We start from the raw sequence: 6,520 nt of genomic DNA on the forward strand, positions 1-6,520 counted from the left end.
GGGCTTATATGTTAGTTAAGAGAGCAAATGAGGAATGTATCCTGAATTTGCATGTAAAAATGAGGTCATTGAAAAGGCCTATAAAAGCACGACGTGATTTCTAATCAGAGCTACCACTTCTGATGTCTAAATAAAGATGACTTTTGAAACCAGCCCAGGTGCCTGTCTGCCTCCTTACCTTGTGTCCAGTCTCTGCTGCCTGATCCACAGATGTCAAGTGCCCAGAGAGGGCATTGGGCCCTCCACTTCAAGAGGATCCCAAGCTACCTAGTTGGAGGTAAGCTGTGAGACGGGATCATCAGGATTCCTCTACCACTCTGTAGCTCCACCCAGGTAGAAAACACTGGAGCACATCTTGCTCTTCTTTGACTGTCCCCAAATTGTGATCCTCACAAAAGGGATGTAAATACTACACCAAAGTCAGGAGGAACATCTAGAAATCCAGACACAGTGACCCAACTCCTGAACAATTCCACAGGGGCCCCATACGGACAGGCATCCTTCCCTTACTTTCCTCAGACTCACCCGGGAAATAACCCTAACTTCCCCCTACAAACATATGGTCAAGTCTCCATTACCCCCTTCCTGTTTGTTCCAATTCCTGCAAACTCCCAGGAGACATTTTGGGGCAACCAAGGTACTGGGTCCAGGGCATGGATCCCCCTGGTCCAAGAAACTGGACATAGGGCATGGTGCACGGTCTCCATTGGAGAGAAGGTGCCAGCATACATCTTTAACCCCAGCCTAAAAACTCTGTAGAACATTTGCTGCACAGAACAAATCCAACTAGACAGTGTGACTGCCTTGCAGTCATGGAGGTCTTCAGGCTTCATATGTGGTCCCACAGGACAGTGCTAGACAGGAGAATACGCAGAAATGCCAAGGATTCCAGGGGAATGGGAGGAAGGGGTATTGGAAGGGTTTACAGTAGTGCCTGACTATATGATGGTGCCAACCTTGTGATGATGCCTCTCCCAAGGAGAACCCAATACAGTGGGGAAGGGGATAATCACAGCACCTGGTTACATGACCGACAGCGGTGAAGAAGATGGGAAAGAGGTCCAACTGCATTGGAAGTACCAATCACATATATGGACACAAGAAGGGAAACAGACCCATCTGTCAGGATCCATATTAACAAATGCTGCCAATCAACCAGTTGCATAAAGGAGGTAGCACATGTCTCAGTGTGGGTGTTGAAATGTAAGATAGGATGGCATTCCTGAGGAGAAGCTAAAGTAAGTATTGCAGAAAGAGGAGAAATAAGAGAAAGGAGCACTAGCCAGGGAAGGAATGCACAGTTGTAAGGCCATGCCAAGGTGGCCAAGTGAAAAGCCAGGTTAAGAAAAAGGAAGGTGTAGTAGTCCATATGAGCCATAGCTGGAGAAAGACCAGGTTTAAGTTATAGGCCAAATGAAAAAGACAGCAATCCAGAGCTCCGAGACTGGTAGCTAGAAACAATGACCATTACTGGGGCAAGGATTGATATTAGCTTGGTGCCAATGTCCAGACACTGGCGCAAGAGCTAAATAAAGGATTGCATGGCAGAGAATAGACTTGGGTAGAGGGTAAACAAATTCTACCTTGAAGTACCTATGTAGTGGGGGGATACCTACACTTGTAGAGCAGAAATCACCTTCGAGGGAAAGGTGTGCGAGGGCCTGCATAGAAAACCAAATGAGGCACGTTGCAAGAGGTCATCACTGTGTACTTCATGAAAAAGACAATGTCAGCCAGATGTTACCAGCACCAATACCATGATCTCCACCTGATATTCAACAAAGTCCAAAGAGGAAATCAGAGGTCTGAAAAGAGGTGTTCAGGTGCACTTCACTCCCTAAGACTGTGGGTTTGGCTGAACAATGTCTTGGGCAGACATCTGGGAATCTTGCTTTTGTTAATTAGAATAGGGAGGGACTTCAAAACTCCAGCCCTTTAAGATCAAGGAAGGATTTTGCACATCCAGTCTTTTAGATTAGGTACACATTTACAGACATTGTGATCATCCCGATACCTTGCATTGTTGAAATGTTGTATTGTATTTGGTTTAACAAAACATTAAAAACCTTTAGAATCTATAAAAACATATCACCATCATAAACACAAAAAACATACATAATTCTCTGATATAAACAAATACAGTACATAATCAAAATATTCAACAAAGTTTACAAAATGTTAAACATGTTACCACCTCCAAACTCATTGAAACAGAAACTCCATTTAGCATAGACAAGCCCAGCATTTCCACATCAACTCTTTCTACTCTGTGCACACATTTCCCAAATGCTTTAATTAGTTGATCTAGCAGATTGGGGCGCTGAACTAGCAGGTGTTTTAGATTTTCAGTATTGCCAGACAATTTATAAAACCGACACCACAATGACTCCAAGGTCAACTGATTCCTAATACTCAGCACCTCTTTTTTACTTAATACATTTAGGGCCTCACTACACGTAGTGCGGTAAGGGTTTACCGGTACCAGTAAGTGCACCGGTAAACCCTTACCGTCTTACTACGAGGTCCCTTTGCGTGTTGGTACTTTAACGCCTGCTTTTTAGCAGGCGTTAAAAACCAGCTCGCAAAAGGACCAGGGTGCTAATTACGGTACCGCAATTTGCGGTACCGTAATTAGCGCCTTCCCCATTCCCATAGAGCCCTATGGGGCAAAAATGGGAATGGGGAAGGGCAATGGAGGAAGGCGGAATTACCGCCTTCCCAACCTTGGAATAGGGCGGTAATTCCCCTTTCCTCCAAGGCGGTACCGGTAAGTTACCGGCATGAACCATGGTGTGAACAGCACCATGGTTTACCGCACTACGTGTAATGAGGCCCTTAGTCTACTTTTTTTTTAGTGTTTTGTAAAATTAATATTTTGGTACAGTCAAATATCTGTCTTTTCTAAAATCCTTTCTCACAAATCAAATCAAATGGTTCATTCATCAAAAAGTGCATCAGAAGCAATACATTTTCATCTTTCATAACAATTCAAAATGTCTTCCTACCAATCCTGAAGGCAATTGGATCCCTGTTTCCAAATGTTGATGATTGAACAGTTCTCCAAAGTGGCTACACCATGCCTCCTCAGACACACTATTGCTCTGACTTGATCATTGAGTGATCTTACCCCATTCATAAGAGGCCAACTATTGTCTCATCACACATGAAGCTACTGTGCCCACGAGTATTCCAACTAATTACTCCCACTGTTGTACTGGCTAGAGCAAATGATCACTCTCATTCAATTTACTAAATACTTGTGTCAATATTTCTGTTATGAACTCCCAGATCCTGCTGTTTACAATCGGGACAGTCTCTTTTCCCTTGGAGTGTATAGCACCCTCCTTATGCAACCACCTCTGAGTTGCTATCCCTCACCCCAATCTTCGTGGGAATTTTCTCTTTTGGTTGAGTGGTAGATATTCCGAAACCTTTTTTTGAGAAGGCACCAGCCACAGCGAGGAGAGCATTGACCCTGAAACAAGATTTCAGGGCAACTTCTACAACCTCGTTTGTATTTTCATATGGAAAATGAATGTAATCAATGTCCAGAGAGGAAAACAAATATAGTTCAGGAATTTCTTTTACCACTTTCAGAATGACCTGGCGGTTTAGTACAGTTTCCCTGTTTCTGTCATTGATCAGTTCCATCCATAAATGCGGGCGTTGAAAGAATGAATTGGATAAATCTTCAGTTGGAACAGTCAATTGGGTCTCCCTGCTTTGATTATAACCTTTAATTTGATCAGTTTTTTTTATTTAATTCAGGTTGACTGGATCTGTGTTATTCCATAATTCTAGGCTGCTTAAGGGCATTGCCACCAATTGATGGCTTCTTCGACAGCATCTCCAGGCTATTATCATCTTCGTCACAGTTATGGTCAGAGATGTTTCTTTATACTTTCCAATACGAAAGATCGGTGCCCATTGTTCTCTTGGCAAAGCGCTATTCAGTGTTACTCAATTCCCCAGCTCCTCTCCTACTGTTAAATCCTCATATACCTGTGTTTCTACGTTGGCATAGTGTTTCTGCTGAATAAGACCCTCTGCTGTTTGGACTTGCAAACTCCCTATGCCGTCTCCCGTCTTTCTTGAAGAGGTACGATGGACCTGAAATGAGCTGGAGGGGTCCCTTGGGACTAGAGCACTCACACAGCAGTTTCGGCTCAGGACCCTCTACATTTGCCTCAGAACCTTGGGAGCACAGATCTTCTGAATGGTCCAAATATCAGATATATCCTAGATCATTTAATTTGGTTTCCATATTTTTTCTTCTTTTTCTTGCTATTCCTCTTTTTCCCTCGAGTGATATTTCCATCATATTCTCTGATGGTTGAGCTTGCATGTCGTATTTCCCCTGTTTTTCCTTCTCTGAGGAATTCTTCCCGACCTTGTTCTTGTTGGGTAACTGTTCTTTCAGCAGCACCTCCGTGGGGTGAGGAAATGTTGACTGATTTACACATTTGTGCACATCTATGATTTCCAGACCTTCCAAAGGTTCGTCCACTGGTACTTTTGGGCGAACATTATTTATCAGGAGTTTGTCTAAGCAATGTTTAGTAGCTGTTTCATGTTCACGCAATGTAAATGATATGAGCTCCATTTCTTGTTTGAGGTCAGTAAGTGAAGCTGTTGTTTTTGCTTCAAATTTAGAAAAGTCTGAACAATGACTTTCAACTATCCCGCTCAACAACCCTACTACACGTTTTATTGCAGCTGCTTGGAAAACTGATGAGGAGACTGAGTCCTTTATATTTTCATAGAGGTTCACGAAAGAGCTTAACACTATATTAAAAGCTGAGATTGATGGCGGTGATAACTTAACTTTCTCATCCATCTCTTTCAAGGTCGCATGTAGCGGCTTCTGTGTTAACTTTGAACCATCCTCCATTGAGTCGAAGGACAAGTGTTCTGTAAGAAAGTAAGCAGGATTGGCGTGTAGATCTATTCCCGAGCCATATTCCTGGCTAATGTCACTAACCACGCCTGCTTCTTTATCCACCCTAGTTACTGTTTTTTGTTGCTGTTGTTCAATCATCTTCTACTGAACAATAGGCTTCTAGCAAACTGCAGTCTGAGACTCAGAGCAATCGATCAGTTATTCGGGGATCTTTTCCACCACTGCCTGCTTTTGGAATGGCCGTTCTTGCTCCCAATCTGATAAAGAAATCCTTCATATTTTTCTGAGACTTATTTCCAAAGATGAAGTGTCTAAAGTCATTGTTTTCAAAGGTAGATTGATATACCTGCGCTGTGGTTCTTACTGAAACTGAGTTAATTAGAGATGCTTGGACCTGAGCCGATGACTTCTTGTTTGAATTCTTAGCATAGCCCCTGTCCAATTTTAGAGATACATGACTAGCAGTTGCACTCATTACCTATCGGAGTTGAGGCACAGCTCGGGAGCTGCCCCTTGATGACCTCCTTTCTCCTCACTTGGTCGGAGGACGATTTGAGTCCTGACTCACTCAATCTAAGCGTTCCCGCCCCTCTCCAAGTGGAGGTGTGGGGGTTCTCTGAGAGCTACTAGTAGCAAACACTTTAATTGGAAGATCTTCCAGTGATTTTTGCAGAAAATACACTGACATCTCCGTGCTTGTGTTTACATTCACTTCCTTTGCTGGTATGTGCTTAATTAGCATTATGTACAGAATGGTATTTGGATGAAGTTCTAGCAATTTGGTATGTTTTTCAGCTCGTATTACTCGTTTCCAAGTTTTGCCACTGCGCAGTTTAGACATGCAATGGAAAGTGGGGAAGCAAACTAGAACGGCACAGTCCAACCTAGATTTGCAATTAAACAGCAGTTGTAGGCAAAGTCCTGTGTGAGGTTCAAAGGGATCTTTTATCGCACAGTCACACTCACACAATTGATTTCTGATTACCAAGCGTGAGGCTCAAATGACTCTTTAGTCCCACAGTCGCACTCACACGTGGTATACGCTTCTGTTATTTAAAACATTTGGAAAGTTTGCTGATACTCACTAGAAGAGTGAGTGGAATGCACAGTTTGTGTATCACAATGCCTGAGATAATCAGTAGCCAGCAGCAATTAACGTGTTACTTCTAGATATTCAATTCCCTACCGTGTGTAGATTCAATTTAGAGTCCTTGTCTCTGCCCTCAGCCCAGAGCCGCCGAACCGCAAGACCGCAAACAGCTCTTTGCTTACTCCTCAGGTTTGTTTGTTTTGCTGGTTTTGCTCGTGACAACACTCGTCAACGTCCACAGCGGGTGCAGAAGTGGCAGTAGCCGTCTTGGGACTGGCAGGGGGCCAGCAGATGTTAGCCGGAGAGCGGCACATAGGTCTCCCTCCTCCCGGGACGCACTGCGCAACACCACGATAATTCTTCAGCAAGCTTCCTTCTGCACGTTAGAGGAAAAGACCTTCACATGCGCACAGTGTTAATTTTTCAAGCCAAATTCGTCCCCTGCCTAGGTTTAGTTGTAGTATTCAGCTTCTTAACCCCTTGAAATCGGTCCTATGCTTAGTGTCAGGGAACTTGTAATCATTCAGGTG

Source organism: Ambystoma mexicanum, chromosome 5p, assembly GCF_040938575.1.
Source record: "Ambystoma mexicanum isolate Mex_15411 chromosome 5p, UKY_AmexF1_1, whole genome shotgun sequence".
Classification (NCBI taxonomy): domain Eukaryota; kingdom Metazoa; phylum Chordata; class Amphibia; order Caudata; family Ambystomatidae; genus Ambystoma; species Ambystoma mexicanum.